Source organism: Anabrus simplex, chromosome 8, assembly GCF_040414725.1.
Source record: "Anabrus simplex isolate iqAnaSimp1 chromosome 8, ASM4041472v1, whole genome shotgun sequence".
Lineage (NCBI taxonomy): Eukaryota > Metazoa > Arthropoda > Insecta > Orthoptera > Tettigoniidae > Anabrus > Anabrus simplex.
In genome coordinates, this window is record NC_090272.1 from 62,732,185 (window position 1) to 62,749,421 (window position 17,237).

Consider the following 17,237-nt stretch of genomic DNA (forward strand, 5'->3'; position numbering starts at 1 on the left):
TCCTTCTTGGTGTTGCATTTGCTCTGTCAGTCAGTGTATATAAAGTAGCTTGTCCTGACTGACTGACTGACTGACTGACTGACTGACTGACTGACTGACTGACTGATTCATCATCGCCGAGCCAAAACTACTGGACATAAAGAAATGAAATTTTGGAGATATATTCATATTAATATGTAGGTGCTCGCTAAGAGAGGATTTTTGGATATTCCGTCGCTAAGGGGGTGAAAAGGGGGGTGAAATTTTAAAATGAGTGTGTCTATATCTCAAAACTTTAAAAGTTTACAGATGTGAAAATTGGTATTTAGAATCTTCTTTAAAAATAACGAAACACGTATTTTTTTGTTTTGAGACAATCCCAATAGGAGGGGCACAAAAGGGTGAAAAAGGGGTTGAATGCCTTTAATCGGGATACCGGTACTTATATCTCAGAAACTGAAGATATTACAGACATGAAAATTGGTACTTTTGATCTCTTTTAAAAATAAAGAAATACGTATTTTTTTGTCTGGGGGAAATCCAATTAATGGGAGGGTGAAAAGGGGGTGAATTTTTAAAATGGGTGCATCTATATCTCAAAACTCTTAAAGTTTACAGATGTAAAAATTGATACTTAGAATCTTCATTAAAAACAAAGAAACACGTATTTTTTTGTTTTCGGAAAATCCCAATAGGAGGGGTGAAAAGGGGTGAAAACGTGGTTGAATGACTTTCATGAGGATACTTATATCTCAGAAACTGAAGATATTACAGACCTGAAAATTGGTGTTTAGGATCTCCTTTAAAAATAAAGAAATACATATTTTTTGTTTTTGGAAAATCCAATTAATGGGGGGTGTGAAAAGGGGGTGAATTTTTAAAATGAGTGTATCTATATCTCAAAACTTTTAAAGTTTAAAGATGTAAAAATTGGCATTTAGAATCTCCTTTAAAAATAAAGAAACACGTATATTTTTGTATTCGGAAAATCCCAATTGGAAGGGTGGAAAAGGGTGAAAAAGCGGTTGAATGCCTTTAATGAGGCTACTTATATTTCAGAACCTGAAGATATTACAGACCTGAAAATTGGTATTTGGGATTTACTTTAAAAATAAAGAAACAGGTATTTTTTGATTTTGGAAAATCCAAATAATGGAGGGTGAAAAGGGGGGTGAATTTTTAAAATGAGTGTGTCTACATCTTAAAACTTTAAAAGTTTACAGGTGTAAAAAAATGGTATTTAGAATCGTCTTTAAAAATACAAGAACACGTATTTTTTGCTTTCTTTAAATCCCAATAGGAGGGGTGTAAATGGGTGAATAATGGGATGAATGCCTTTAATGAGGATACATATATCTCAGAAACTGAAAATATTACGGAACTGAAAATTTGTATATGGGAGCTCCTTTAAAAATAAGGAAACACGTATTTTTTTGTTTTTGGAAAATCCAATTAATGGGGGTTAAACAGGAGTGACAAACTGGGGTGAATTTTTTGAAAGACTATATCTACAGAATATCTGAGAAACGTAAAATGTTATAGACGTAAAAAGTGGGTATTTGGAATCTCCTGTAAATGTAAAGAAAGATAGGTGATTTGTTTTCGGAAACTCCACGTAAGGGAAAATAAAAAGGGGTGACATTTTAAAAAGCGAATTTCTACAGTATATCTCAAAAACTTAACATGTTACAGAAGTGAAAAATGTGTTTTTATCTCTATTAAAAATAAAGAAACGTGTATTTTCAGCTTTCGGAAATACCACTTGGGTGGAAGGGGGGGGGGGTAAAAGTGACTGAAAATGGTGTTGAATTCTTTTAATTAGGCTACTGATATCTCAAAAATGAAGATATTACAGACGTGAAATCTGCTTTGGAATCTGCTTTAAAAGTAAAGAAACACGTATTCTCGGAAAATCCAATGAAGGGGGGGGGGGGTGAAATAATTGAAAAATTAATTGAATTAATTGTATGAGAATACATACATCTAATAGAAACTAAAGTTGTTACGGACGTGAAAATTGGTATTTGAATTTCCTTAAACAAAGAAAAACGCGTTTGGGGGGCGGGAGTGAAAAGGAGTTGAATTCCTTTCATGAAGACACATAAATCAAAAACTGAAGAAGTTAGAGTCGTGGTAATTACTATTTAGAAGATCCTTTACTATTAAGGAAACAAGTATATTTTGCCGGAAAATTCACTTACGGGGGGGGGGGGGGAGGGGAGTGTGAAAGGAAGTGAAAATAAAGTGAATTATTTTTATGGGGATACTTATATCTCAAAACTGAATGTAACAGATGTGAACATTGGTGTTTGGAATATCTTTTAAACATAAAGAAACACGTCTTCTATTTTTTTTTGGGGGGGGGGGCTGTAAATAAACTTAACGGCGGTGGGGTGTAAAAGGAGGTGAGATCAATTGATTTTACTGTTCATAATGTACTTAAGGAGCCTCCGTTGCTCAGGCGGCAGCGCGCCGGCCTCTCGCAGCTGGGTTCCGTGGTTCAAATCCCGGTCACTCCATGTGACATTCGTGCTGGACAAAACGGAGGCGGGACAGGTTTTTCTCCGGATACTTCGATTTTCTCTCTCATCATTCATTCCAGCAACACTGTCCAATATTCCATTTCATTTGTCATTCAACGATCATTGCCCCAGAGGTGTGCTTCGGCAGCCGGCACAATTCCTATTGTCGCTGCTAGATGGGGCTTTATTCATTCCATTCCTGACCCTGTCGAATGACTGGAAACAGGCTATATAGTTTCGATGTACTTATTCTGATCATAAACCGATCATTTTTAATCTTTCCTGGGCTGGTTTTCAACAGCCATCTTTTCCTTCGGAGAACGTTCTTAGATTACAGTAGATCCTCCTGGCATGTAAATAAAAATTTAAACACATTTTAAATAAACGATAGGAATGAGATGGACCGTCAAATTGTTCACCACTATAATAAGGTCAACAATGCACGGAAGTATGTCATTGGTATCGCCAGAAATCCCGCACACTTGCCTACGCGCGACGATGGTGCTGGTCACATTGTAACAATGACACTGGCAGCAGATGTAATTTACCGCCAAGTAGCGATCTTGCAGCTTGCTGTGGGGTTCAGAACATCTTTTAATAATAATAATAATAATAATAATAATAATAATAATAATAATAATAATAATAATAATAATAATAATAATAATAATAATAATAATAATAATAATAATGTTCTGGACCGTTGTCAAATGTGCGGACCCCCCTGGAAAATGGTCCTGGACGGGTAATGACTAAGAATGCAGTCCGGCCGCGGGTTCAGTACCGCCAAGGCACCTAAGACGACACCACGCCGGATCTCCTGAAGGATTTGATCCATATTAAAAACGCTTATAGGAAAAGATGGCAAAGATTTAGGGACCCAACTGACGGGGTGGAATATCTGGACCTAGCCCGGGAAGTACGAAATCGATTGCTGGAAAGAAAGATTGAAAAATGTGAGGAAACATACCGTAATCTATTAGAAAACGAGTCAGATCGCGAATTTTGGCGGATTCTCGCAGAAAACGAGTCAGATCGCGAATTTCGGCGGATTATATATCTAAAACAATTAGCATTCAATTATAAATTTCAGTATAATACCGTAGCGAAGCACGGGTATCTTGCTAGTTTATATATATAAGAAAACATAATGGTCCAATATTACTGCCTTGAGTAATTCCCCTCTTAATTTTCACAGGGTCAGATAAAGCTTCGCCTACTCTAATTCTCTGAGATCTATTTTCTATAAATATAGCCCCACTGTCGGCAGCCCTGAAGATGGTTTTCCGTGGTTTCCCATTTTCACACCAGGGAAATGCTGGGGCTGTACCTTAGTTAAGGCCAGGGCCGCTTCCTTCCCGTTCCTAGGTCTTTCCTATCCCATCGTCGCCATAAGACCTACCTGTGTCAGTGCGACGTAACGCAAATTGTCAAAAAATAATCACTACGCCAACACTTCATAGAAAATGTGATAAGAATATTGCGAATAATATCCTATTCATTTTTTCTTTCAAGAATAAGGTAAGAGTACTGCATACCGTTGCGTACTGCCACAGAAGAGACACTGCCTATAAATGTTTATTTAAACGCCTAAAACGTTGTTTATAATTTAAAACTTTATTTCATTCCGTTTTTTGCTTCGTTGATTGTGTGGGGTTGAGGGAACATTCTCTTGATTGTGAACTAACTCAAACGAGGCATTCGTTGACACACACACACACACACGAAGAAAACGCCTTGAAAAACACACAGCAGGCAAGCGAAATCTAGTTGGAGATGTTGGTGGTTATTCTTTTAAGAGGAAGTACAACTGGGCAAACATCCTCCATTACCACTAATCAGAAGGAAAATAGAAGGAGTTCGACACTTCAAAAAATGAATGTATCGGCAAAATAAAGGGGAGGGCTACGAAGGGCGTGAAAGTGACTCTCTAGGCCTCGAAAACCTAATATTATAAGGGTCGGAAAAGAACAAAAAATGATCAAGGGAGGTCGGGAAGGAGAGATGAAAGTGAGGAGCCTGACGCAAGTAAGTGGAAGCAATACCAGACTCAGCTACGAGACCTGTGGTCGCCAAACCACGCTCCCAAGAAGAAAACTCCTGAGTTCCCGTCTAATCGCCACGACAGGCAAGAGATACCATGGATGTAATGTCTTGGCCCCATCCACAGGGAGTTAGAGCTGGAGAGTAAGTTGTTTCAGTTCTGTCTTAATGTACCTGAGATAATGAAGCAACTGGCACTTCCTGACACAGTAAAAAGCCTCTACTACATTGTTGAAGAGAGAATTTAAATCTATATACTGTATCTATGCCAACGGCCGTAGCCGTGTTGAAACACCGGATCCCGTGAGATCTCCGAAGTTAAGCAACATTGGGCGTGGTCAGGAGTTGGATGGGTTGCTACGCGCTGTTGGTGGGGGTAAGGGAATGGAGGAGCGGAAAGGAACTGGCCACCCTACCGCACGTAAAATCCGGCTCAGAAACACCTCTGCGGAGGTTCGGACCTGCCTTCGGGCAGAATAACCCTTACCTACTGTATCTATATATATAAAATAAGAGTTTTGTCTGTACATTGCTCAGAATTTAAAAAGGATAGTATTTCTGTATCGGTCGTGTCCATAGTAATAAGGAAATGCACTTCTTAATTTTCTGTAATGTCTGTCTGTCTATCTGTATGTATGTATGTATGTACACGCATCATGAGAAAACGGCTGAAGAGAATTTAATGAAAATCGGTATATTGTGTCAGGGAATAAGTCGCTACAATCTAGGCTACAAATAATCTTATTCACGCTGAGAGAAATGGTAGTTGAGGGAAAGGCCTAAAATTTAATTAATTTAATAGGCCCTATTGCTTTAAATCCCTATATTCCTACTGACGTTCTTTTACTGGCCTAAGTTAACTGTAGTTAGGAAAGCCACAAAGACAGTCTTTCTGAGAATCCCGTAGCGAAGCACGGGTACTTCAGCTGTATTAAATAATTTAATTCATTTAATTAAATAATTTATTAGACTGTACCCCTCATTCGTGGCTAGAAGTTCAATGCACCCCTACGATAGGTTTAAAAAATGTGAGTACCTGTCTAAATATTAAGGCATTTTAATTGATTATAAACCATTCTTTTAAATGCACATCGTAAATAAGACGAGATAGTGAAATCAAATCCATTTTTATAACACATCACAAGAAATTTAAGAGTTTGTGTCTGTAACAAGTATAACACAATGATACTAAAGTCACTTTTTAACTATTTATTTTAACAATCTGCTTTACGTCGCACAGACACAGGTAGGTCTTATGGCGACGATGGGATAGAAAAGGCCTAGGAATGGCAAGAAAGCAGCCGTGGCTTTAATTAAGGTACAGCCCCAGCATTTGCCTGGTGTGAAAATGAGAAACTATGGAAAACCATCTTCAGGGCTCCTATGCCCTAATTAAGGCCACGGCCGCTTCCTTCCCATTCCTAGGCCTTTGCTATTCCATCTTCGCCATAAGACCTATCTGTGTCGGTGCGACGTAAAGCAACTAGCAAAGAAAAAAGGAAGGGTATCCGGCCGTAAAACAGATTCAAGTCCTCAAGTGCATCCCAATTTGAACCTGTGATCCCAATATGGTGTGGGGAGAGCAGAGGACGATTTTTTTTTTCTTAATTTTTGTTAAGAAGGAAGCCATACTTCCCAGTATCGACTCAGTGAAATATTTTTTTAAAGTCCTTCAGTCTGTTGAACACACGAGTTAAATATAAATATTATACTGTAACATAACTATAAACAAAACATTATTAAACAAGGGATAAGAACGATACATGTCATTCTTTGTTTTACAAGGTTTTACAAGTTTGTACGAATTTTGGTAGAGCCTGTTTTGTATGCCTATGTCAACCTTTTTAATGCTTATTTCATAATTTATCATTATTTATTTCCAAAGAACCTATACAGAGCTCACCTTCAACTTAGAGCCTGTGCTGTTAGTAGTGAACAAATCGACCTAATATACAGTTATAAGTAATAATCGGAATAATTGCTCCCATCAGTAGTGCTAACCGCTGGATGGGGCCTGGTGATAAGAATTGTTACGAATCCTGATTAGGTTCCGTAACAAGGAGAGGAAAATATTAATGCTTATTTGCGCTGCCTAAATGTTTTCCGATTGCGAGCTTAAACAAACAGAGGTAGTCAGATTTTTAAAAGGCAGAAAGAACTCTATTCGGCAAGCTAGCGCCATACCGTACGATTTCGAAACGTAAAACTCTGGTGACACATTTGGTGTTGATACTAAGAAAATAAGAAACTCAAGAAAAACATAGCCGCAGTTCGCCCAACATAATTTTGATTTCTCTGCCACGCTAAAGTAAACCGGAACGTCGAATTAATGCACAGCCAAAGACTGATAAAACATTCATTATATGGGGTTGGGGTGAGTCAATTTGAGCAGGACGGGGATAAGAGGATAGAGAAGACAGACAGACTGGACTAAAATTGTCCAGGTCAAGAAGAGGAAGAAGAAGTAACAGCAATAAAGAGAAGAAGAAAAAATATTTTGAAATATAAATTTCAATGTTTTCTCCAAACGTTAAGCGATGCTCGTTTATGACATGCATGTGGTTCATCTTGAACTAACCGTAATGTATTTAATTCCCGGGTTTCACAACTAGTGAGTATGCGGAAATCATAGTTCACAAGATGCAAGTCTTGGTCTCATTTCTTATCAACAGCCTTCAGAAGACTCCACAGCTTTCTTTAGCCTACTTTCATCAGACGAAATGTAAATATATGAGATCACCTTCTGTCCGTCTGTTCCTGTGTCTGTGACCCCCTTAATTATCCTAAACGCCGACAAAATTTCCCTTAAAATTAGTATAACTGAAGTTCCTGTTAAGGAACTTTCACTTCTCAACTCCACCAGTGCTTACCAGTAGAGAATAAGGTGGAATTGAATTAAACAAGGTCAATCATTCACATACGATTAGCCCGCATCGTAGCCATGATCGTTAAGGCATCAAGTCTATATGGTCTGACACTGTGGTTGGCCGGTTCGAGTCCCGTTGATCGAAAAAAAATCACCATCAGGATTATGGTATACAACTTATATTCATTAGATTGCGTGCCAAAAGCCTGGATTCAATTCCAAACTTCGCCCAAGAGTGACAGGATACGACACTGTTGATCGTGATTCGTCCGTCGGACGGGGTCGTTAAGCCTTGAGCAGATCCCTTGGTGCTGCTCGACAGATGTAGGCTATGTGCCTGCACCGAGTTTCATCCTCTCCCTATCACATATCACGCCATTCATTTCATCTCATTAACTCCTCTGACGAGGTTGACGTCAGGAAGGGCATCCGGTCATAAAAACTCGCTACGAAGATTTATCTCACTGCATTCCCACCCTGTAGAGAAACGGGATATGGGCTGGATATATAATCATTCACATACAATGAATTAAAACATAATATTTAATGTCCCCGCAACTGCCGTTCCCAAGCCCGGTTTAGAGAGGAGGAGGAACTCTGGTTGCACCGTGATGGTACCTCAAATGAAGTACTACCATCCGTCTCAGGGAGTAGCGATAAACATCAAACCGTGAAGCAACCAGAAGGCGGGCTCAGATGCCCAGAGGAGGCAGCCCCTCCACTGTGCTATGGGGACTGTGGGCCAATAACTCGCTTCCCTAGAAACCATTATTGCCGAACTTAAACTGACCTGATGGGAACTGACAATTTTTGGCATGTAAATGTTTATGAAAATGGGATGCTGGAACACAAAAACCCGGCGGCAAAAAAGAAAATTGAAGAGGGTCTGTCCATAGAAGATCAAATACCGTCTCGATCTTGGGACTGAGCAAGGTCCGTTGAAAACGTGTTGGTGAGCATCGAACATCAGACGGATTTACTTTTCTTTACTCGGGGAATGAAGTGGGAAGAGACCGTCTGCAGAGTGCTGGAATGCTTCTGAGGAAGAGATGAATGAGGTTGACAAATCCTGGGCAGACCTGCAGACACTAGCCAGGAGATGAGGCCAGTGGAGAACGATTATTGCAGTCCTTTGCTCGGAAAGGAAACATCGTACATAAGTCAATTAAGTTAAATTGCTATTAAGAGATGCTGCTGTGTAGCAAACTTCGGCTTGTGAGTCAGACGCTATGTCCATTTTAACTGCGGATGTTTTTTACTGACAACGTAGTGTCGAGATTGTGTTCAGCAGGAGATTTTCAACACACTCACGTAACGAGAAATTCAGGAAGTTTAAAACTGTGTACAAATGTTTCAGGACTGAACACATTACCCACTGCTGCTGGAAAACTCAGCTGAAAACCTTCAAAAAAAAAAAAAAAAAAGCGACTCTATAAAGGCCTTGAAAGCCCTTCCCTCTAAGTAGGATACAGAGTGGTCAGCTCAATGCCCCGCCTTTGTCTCCAGGAATTAACTTGGTGTTCATTTTTTGGTGTACGCTCATTGAACCTCTTCTTCTTCTGCAGTTATGTGGCTTGCCTAGTCTCCCAAACGTTGGCCAACACTACTCTAAGTGCTTCTCGATTTTCTGCCAGGTGGTAAAGATGTTCATTTGTTCTTGTTTCCTGCCCAAGCTTTGATGTTTTTGATACAGGTCATTCGTCTCCTCCCTCTATACCGTTGTCCGAGGATTTTGTATTTCAGTATAAGTTCTGTTTTACTGTTCGATCTTATCCCCACTCTTTCGCTGGTGACGTTGGACCCAAGAGATTTTCATCATTCTTGTATCTAACCACATTTCCAGAGCTTCCAGTCGTTGAATCGTGGTATTTATTAGACTTTAACATTCATCACCACAAACCAATGCGGACCAAAATGTAACATTTTATGATTAGCTTTCTAAGTTTTAAACTGAAAGAATCTTTGCGGAACAGTGATTCTACTTTATTGAAAGTGGCTATTTCAATACGCGTCTTAATTTCCAGATTAGGGTCAAGATTATCTGTAATCCAGCAACCAAGGTGTAAGGGTTTACTTACTTGTTGGATTGGTTCATTGTTGAGCTTTAAAGAATCAGTTTCCTTCTTTGCCTTGCTGAAAATCATTAATGTTGTTTTGTTGATATTCATATTTAATATGACATATTGGACCCAAGAGATTTTCATCATTCTTCTATGCAGACATATTTACAGAACTTCCAGCCGTTGAATCGTGGTCTGCTTTAGACTCCAAGATTCAATCCCACAAATCAATGCGGAACAAATGTAACATTTCAGCATTTGCTGTCTAAGTTTTAAATTGAATTCATCTTTGCGGAATCAATGCGGATGAATGAGATATCCAGAGCAGGTTTTTCTGGGAGAATATGAAGGCCCATCTCTTCGCCAATTTAGTTTGCTAAGAAATACCTGTAAGATCTCAGTGTCTTAGGCAAGAATCATAGTTTCATCTGCATATCTTATAGTACTCAATGATTCCCCATTATCAAAATATAATTCACCTCGCATGTAGATACAAACCCTGTCGGTAACAACAACAGATCTATAGGTTCAGTTATTTCTGAGAAAAGTGTACCAGACAGGAACTTATATAAAACCATGCGCGCCGGGCTGAGTGGCTCAGACAGTTAAGGCTCTGGCCTTCTGACCCCAACTTGGCAGGTTCGATCCTGGCTCAGTCCGGTGGTATTTGAAGGTGCTCAAATACGTCAGCCTCGTGTCGGTAGATTTAATGGCACGTAAAAGAACTCCTGCGGGACTAAATTCGGGCACCTCGGCGTCTCCGAAAACCGTAAAAGAGTAGTTAGTGGGACGTAAAACAAATAACATTATTATTATTATAAAACCATGCGCTCATTCATTTTTGAGCAACTGTACCTCTCCAGAAGTGGAAATTTCGTTTCTAATTTTTCTACTTTCCGATGAGGAATCGAACCTATGTCCTTATTAGTGAACTGACCACATATTTATAATCCGGCTAGGCTCTCGCTACTAAACGTCTAGAAAAACATGTAGATCTGGAAGGAGGAGCTGGAATATAGCGGCGTAAAGATTAGTGCGAGGAAGATGAAGACCAGGATGATATCGCACCAACTCATTACAATGGGACACAGCTGGAGAAGACTAATTATTTTGAATATTTGAGAGCAAACGTTCAGCAAAAAGGCAGGTTATACGGCGAGGTCAAGGCTCGATCCTAGGGCACGAGCGCCTTTCAGCACATTGAAGAGGAGCTTTATCTTAATCAATTAAGCTCCGAGTCTATACAGTTCCTTCCCTACCTTGCTCCATGGCTGTGAAACTTGAACACTGGCCACCAAACACCAAAGTAAGCTCAAAGCATCAGAAATGAGATTCCTCCGCCGATTTGTAGGCACAACTACATTGGCGAGCAAAGAAAACGCAACACTTCATGTTTTGCAAAGAAAGTGATTTACTTTATTAAAATCATCGGTAATTTGTGTGTATTGTTGTTATAGTTATGACTGTCATTTAACTCACCGCTAATGAGATATCCAGAGCAGTTTTCACTGGGAAAAATGAGATTTCACAGCAAATTAATCATAGGAATAAAAACTTGCTAAATTCACCATTGTTTGTATCAAAATTTGACATTGTTTAAAGACAATTCTTTATTAATTTCATTTCACTCAGATGTTAGGCTTATTTGCACTGCATTTCTGCACCATCACACACCCTTTCAGAATATGCGTTGCCACCTCTGGCAAGGATTACGACATACTACTGATGAGTGTCACAATGCCGTCTTGAGGAATGAGTTTCCATTCATCTTCAAGAAGTTCCCGCAACTCCTGCATAGTCACTGGACAATGACTACCATATTTTCTTCAAACAATATCCTATAGATTCTCAAGTGGGTTGAGATCCGTACTGCGTGCAGGCCACTGCATCAGTTAGGTCCCTACTGAAGAACACATTTTGCTACATGAGGACGTGCATTGCCCTTCATTAGCGGGAAATCTTCACCAATGAATGGTGCAATAGGAATAACATGTACTTCCAGGATTTATTTAATGTTCTTCTTCTTGCTAGGGGGGCTTTACGTCGCACCGACACAGATAGGTCTTATGGCGACGATGGGATAGGAAAGGCCTAGGAGTTGGAAGGAAGCGGCCGTGGCCTTAATTAAGGTACAGCCCCAGCATTTGCCTGGTGTGAAAACGGGAAACCACGGAAAACCATCTTCAGGGCTGCCGATAGTGGGATTCGAACCTACTATCTCCCGGATGCAAGCTCACAGCCGCGCGCCTCTACGCCCACGGCCAACTCGCCCGGTTTTATTTAATGTAGCGATGGGCCGTAAGAGACTCACCTTACTCAAAGACGGGCTCTGTTCTCTCTTGAACCGCAGTCCTGTGCCGGTCACGCAGAATTTTGTCATTCCTTGCAGAAGTTGAACTCCTGCTATCAGATCCTGGCTTGCGAGAGTATGAACTTAGTTCCCGATACCTCTGTATGGTATGTGAAATTGTTGATGGAGCACAGTGTAACGACTAAGCCACATAACGCAAACTGAGGCATCCTATGAGCTCAGCGGCATCTTTATTCCCGTAAGTGCTGAACTTGAGTAGGACAGAGAATTCCCTCCCTCACTCATGGAGGTAACAATTAGTCACTACAAACGAAGATTTGCATTTTTGTGATAGGCAGTAATTTTCAGCTCTATAACACTATACCTTTAGGACGGTCTAATCCTATTGTTGGCTATTATTGCCTATTGTTGGGGCTGCCCATTTGGCAATCTTTCAAAACGTTCCCTAAGATTCGGTACATAGTGAAACGTTTCGTAGAAAATCATGAGAAATGTTGAAATGTGTATTATTTATCTGAATTTCTGAAATATCTTGAGGTGTTGCGTTTTGTTTGGTTTATTTTCTCTTTCGTCATTGGGCCAGAATAAGAAGATCCAGTCTTGAAGTGCCATATTTGCTGGGGAGAATTGAGCAATGGTTTGGACATGTCTAAAGAATGGAACATACCTGAGTAACACAGTAAGCCTTCAATGTCAGAATACAGAGAGTAAGGCCGTGTGTAAGGCCGAGAGGGGCCTGGGAGGAAGGCGTGAGGGTGGCTGTGGAAACAATAGGAGCAGAATGGAGGAGAGAGCAGGAGTTGGCCAGGGACAAAATCAATTGGCGGATTCTCTGGAAAACCTCGACATCGCAGGGAACAAGAGGACGGACTAAGTAAGTAAGTAAGTAAGGAGTTATTTGATATGCTGGAACCAAACGACAGAGAATAGTTGCATTTAAACATCCTCACATCTCAGTTATGATCTTAGGAACAGGAGGACAACGAAACCGCCAACATGAGCTCTTGACATCAACAAACGCCGGACTGAGTAGCTCAGCAGGTAGAGCGCAGGCTTTCTATGCCAAGTTGGCAGATTCTATCCGGGCTCAGTCCGCTGGTATTTGAAGGTGCTCAAATACCCATCAACTTCATTACGGTATATTTAGCGGCACGTTAAAGAACTCCTGCGGGACAAAATGCCGGCACCTCGGCGTCTCCGAAAATCGTAAATATAGTTAGTGGATGCAAAGCCAATAACATTAAGTTGAATTATTTTATTTATTTATTTATTTATTTATTTATTTATTTATTTATTTATGACTATGATAATGAGATAGGGAGAGGGTGAAACCCGGGTGTCGGTCGGTACATAACCTATTCCTGTAGAATAACACCAAGGAGCCGGATCAAGGCTTAACGTTTCCATCCGACGGACGAATCACCATGCCCTCACTCCCTATGAACACTGCGGAGAATTTTGGAATTGAATCCAGACTTTTGGCACACAATCTAGTGATTTTAAGTTGTGCCCACCACTACTCCTACCCTGCCGTCAAACATTTTGATGGTGGATTTTGTTTTCCACCAACGGGCTCGAACCATCTAACCAACGGTGTCAGACCACATATACTCGACGCCTTAACGACCAAGGCCACTAGGCGGGCCATTTATTTATTTAAAAGGCAGATAATCACGCGGTTATGCACCTTACAAAGACAGTCACATAAGCCGTAGTGTTAAGCACTGGAAATACTTAAGTTGTGTGTGAATTTGTATATGATGATGCTGTATTTAGAATGTTAAACTAGAAGTATTTCTTGTAATATTGTCTTTCCATGGAACTGCTTGTTATACTCTTGTAGTAGTAGTAGTAGTAGTAGTAGTAGTAGTAGTAGTAGTAGTAGTAGTATTTGGGTAAGATTGTTTTAACTTTATTATCACAATACTGTAAATGATCATTGTCACCGGGATATTTCTCATTTGCGATGTATTTAATAATAATAATAATAATAATAATAATAATAATAATAATAATAATAATAATAATAATAATATTCTAATAATATAACCACCATTATCCCCATCAGAAAAGCTTTCCCTTCATCGACATGGAAATAAAGAATTCAATTGCTGAGTACCATCGTAAGGGTTGGCTCTAGATTGTCATGAAAAAATGTTCTAAATGATTTTCTGTTTGTTTCTTAATGGGTCGCCTGAATTAAGGGTCATGATGGTACAATAAAGTTCCATTTTACATCATTCACATGTATCAGAACGAGTTAGTTACATTTACGAACTATCCTAAGTACTGTAGGACTAAGTGTTTGACTAGTTTGTTCTTCATTGAAACGAAATTAAAGTAAGTTTTGTTTTCAGCACTTGTAATTTATTTATTTATTTATTTATTTATTTATTTATTTATTTATTTTGAAAAGAGTCTCTATTTTCTGCTTTCTTATAAAAGACATACTATGCAATGGAAAGAGACATACGCCCGGCTGTTTTCAAAATATTAGCCAGAAATTTTTCCTAAGCCCATTTTCTAGTCCACCACCCTCCTTTAAATATTAATTAATCCAGCATCTAAGTTAACCCAATTGCAAAATATATGGCGATTTTCATAAGATTATGCCCTGTCGTTTTCACGTGATACTCGAATGTACATACATATATACAGTTGCCCGCGCGGTTAAGTTCGCGTAGGCATGAGTTTGCATTCAGGAGATAATGGGTTCGAATCGCACCATTGGCAGCTCTAGAAATAGTTTCCGTGATTTCCCATTTTCACGCCAGGCAAACACAGGGCCCTTAATGACGGACACGGCCGCGCTACCTTTTCAACACTAGCCTTTTCGCAGCCTTGTCTAAAATCGTAGATGTGTTAATGCGACATTAAACCACTAGCAAAATAAATAAATAAATAAATAAATAAATAAATAAATAAATAAATAAATAAATAAATAAATAAATAACATACAATACACACAGCAAAAATTCAACCTACTTTTGACATCTGTATTTTATTATACTTTATAGTTTTTATTTTACAGTTATCTCTGTGCAAATGGAATTTTCATTTTCCATTAATATTACCTGGAGGTCCGGGTTCTATTGCCGCCCAGGTCAGGGAGTTTCACCTGGATCTGAGGGCTGATTCGACGTCCACTCAGCCTACGTGATCACAATTGGAGAGCTATCAGATGGTGAGATAGCGGTCCCGGTCTAGAAAGCCAAGATTCACGGCCGAAAGGATTCGTCGTGCCGACCACACGACACCTCGTAATCTGCAGACCTTCAGGCTGAGCAGCGATCGCTTGGTAGACCATGGCCCTTCGGGGCTATTGTGTCATCGTTTGTTTTATTAATATTATCAAAATACATTACCTAACATTATTTATAAGAATTAACTCAAATTATTAATGTTTTGCTTCAAAATGCTGTAAAACTCTAAATTACAAATGTATAAACGTTACAGAAGTCCGGCTCCATGACTAAATGGTTAGCGTGCCGGCCTTTGGTCACAGGGATCTCGGGTTCAATTCCCGGCATGGTCGGGAAATTTAACCATCATTGGTTAATTTTCCTGGCACGGGGGCTGGGTGTATGTGTTGTCTTCTTCTTCATCATCATCATCATCATCATCATCACCACCACCACCACCACCACCACGACGCGCAGGTCGCCTACGGGTGTCAAATCAAAAGACCTGCACCTGGCGAGCCGAACCCGTCCTGGGATCTCCCGGCACTAAAAGCTATACGCCATTTCATTTTTCAACGTTACAGAATGTTAACTGTAGAAATCAAAATGCTTTTTTTTTTTTTTTTTTCAAAGCTCTCAAAATCACCACACCTATTTATAAAGTATGGTGATATGAAGATAGAGGGTACAGTATATTCTGAAGTGTAACAAAAATTCACAGTTCTAGCCTTCAGAAAAGCAACTCAATGTTGAAAACATCCTGGGGATATGAGCTACGAATTTTAGGTAAATAAAATATAAGAAAGTATGAGAATATATTCTTTATTTATTCCTAAAAACTACAAGCATCGTTACTCGCTCGATTAGATTAGCAGTTTACCTTTTTCCACCACTATGAGCGCTAATATGAATCAATGCAGAGTTTCACTTAAGCCCTTATAACTACATTCGGTGTGGACATTTTTCAAATAAATCAAAAACCTCCTGAGGGTATTGGACCAAGGAACACATTACAGAAAGAATTATGTCAAGCAGTTAATTTGGATAGGATTTTAATGAGTAAAGAAACAAGCGACTTTAGACAGTTTTTGTGGAGCTGCATTTAAGCCGGAAGTGATTTTCGAAATTTGTTTTTATAATTTTATAGATCTATCCAAGACTCAGAATTGGAAACCTTTCCGGGCCCTTTAGCCCTTTAACTTTCGGTACAATTGAGGAAATTGCTTAATTTTACGTTTTTCGTAGTATGGGAACCCCCTACTTTGTCTCCACCTGTGGGTGGGGGCGGTAGAATAACACCCACGGTATCCCCTGCCTGTCGTAAGAGGCGACTAAAAGGGGCTCCAGGGGCTCTGAACTTTGGAGCGTAGGTTGGCGACCACGGGGCCCCCAGCTGAGTCGTGGCATTGCTTCCACTTACTTGTGCCAGGCTCCTCACTTTCATCTATCCTATCCGATCTCCCTTGGTCAACACTTGTTCTTTTCCGACCCCGACGCTATTAGGTTTGCGAGGGCTAGGGAGTCTTTCATTTTCACGCCCTTCGTGGCCCTTGTCTTTCTTTGACCGATATCTTCATTTTTCGAAGTGTCGGATCCCTTCCATTTTCCCCTCTGATTAATGTTATATAGAGGATGGTTGCCTAGTTGTACTTCCTCTTAAAACAATAATCACCACCACCACCATCCTACTTTGTCTGGTAAGAAATGTTTGCAACATTAAAAGAATAGAATTAAGCCCTTATAAAGTTAAGTTCTATAAATATTCCCGTATATTTAACCTTAAACTGCAAAGAAAAGAAATTACAATGTACATGTTTTAGAAACTTATTTAGACTGCGTACGTATTTACCCAAGTTCTATTGTTCGTATTCTGGCAGTTTATAACGGGACCCTGGGGTAGCAGGTGAAAAAAACTATTAAGAGGGTCTCGGAATTTCTAGGTCACTTCCTTATACCTGGTCGGATTTCAACCCCCAAATCAACCCTGAAGATAACACGCAGCACACAAGGAGAAAGAGGAGAAGAAAAAAAGATCTCGCGGTATGCACTTCCGCATAGCGTTCTCAACCCTACCACCAGTCCCACAGAGCAGTGATCCATAAAATAGGAGGAACAGAGCAGCGCAGTGGAAGAGAGCTTCGTTAGAAAGTTCATATCATGTCAATAATGATAATAAACATAACAATTTGAGTTCAAACTGTTTAGGATTTGTTGATGATGATGTTGAACAATATTCCGGAAATTGAACTCCAAATTAAATCTCTACAAAAAATG

At 39.7% G+C, this 17,237-nt stretch overlaps 1 protein-coding gene across 1 annotated transcript in view; it reads left to right on the forward strand.

The window, feature by feature from the left end:
- The window catches only part of LOC136878782 (uncharacterized), a 507,599-nt gene that overhangs the window by 419,430 nt on the left and 70,932 nt on the right, over positions 1–17,237 (forward strand). The gene's annotated exons all lie outside the window — the stretch shown is intronic.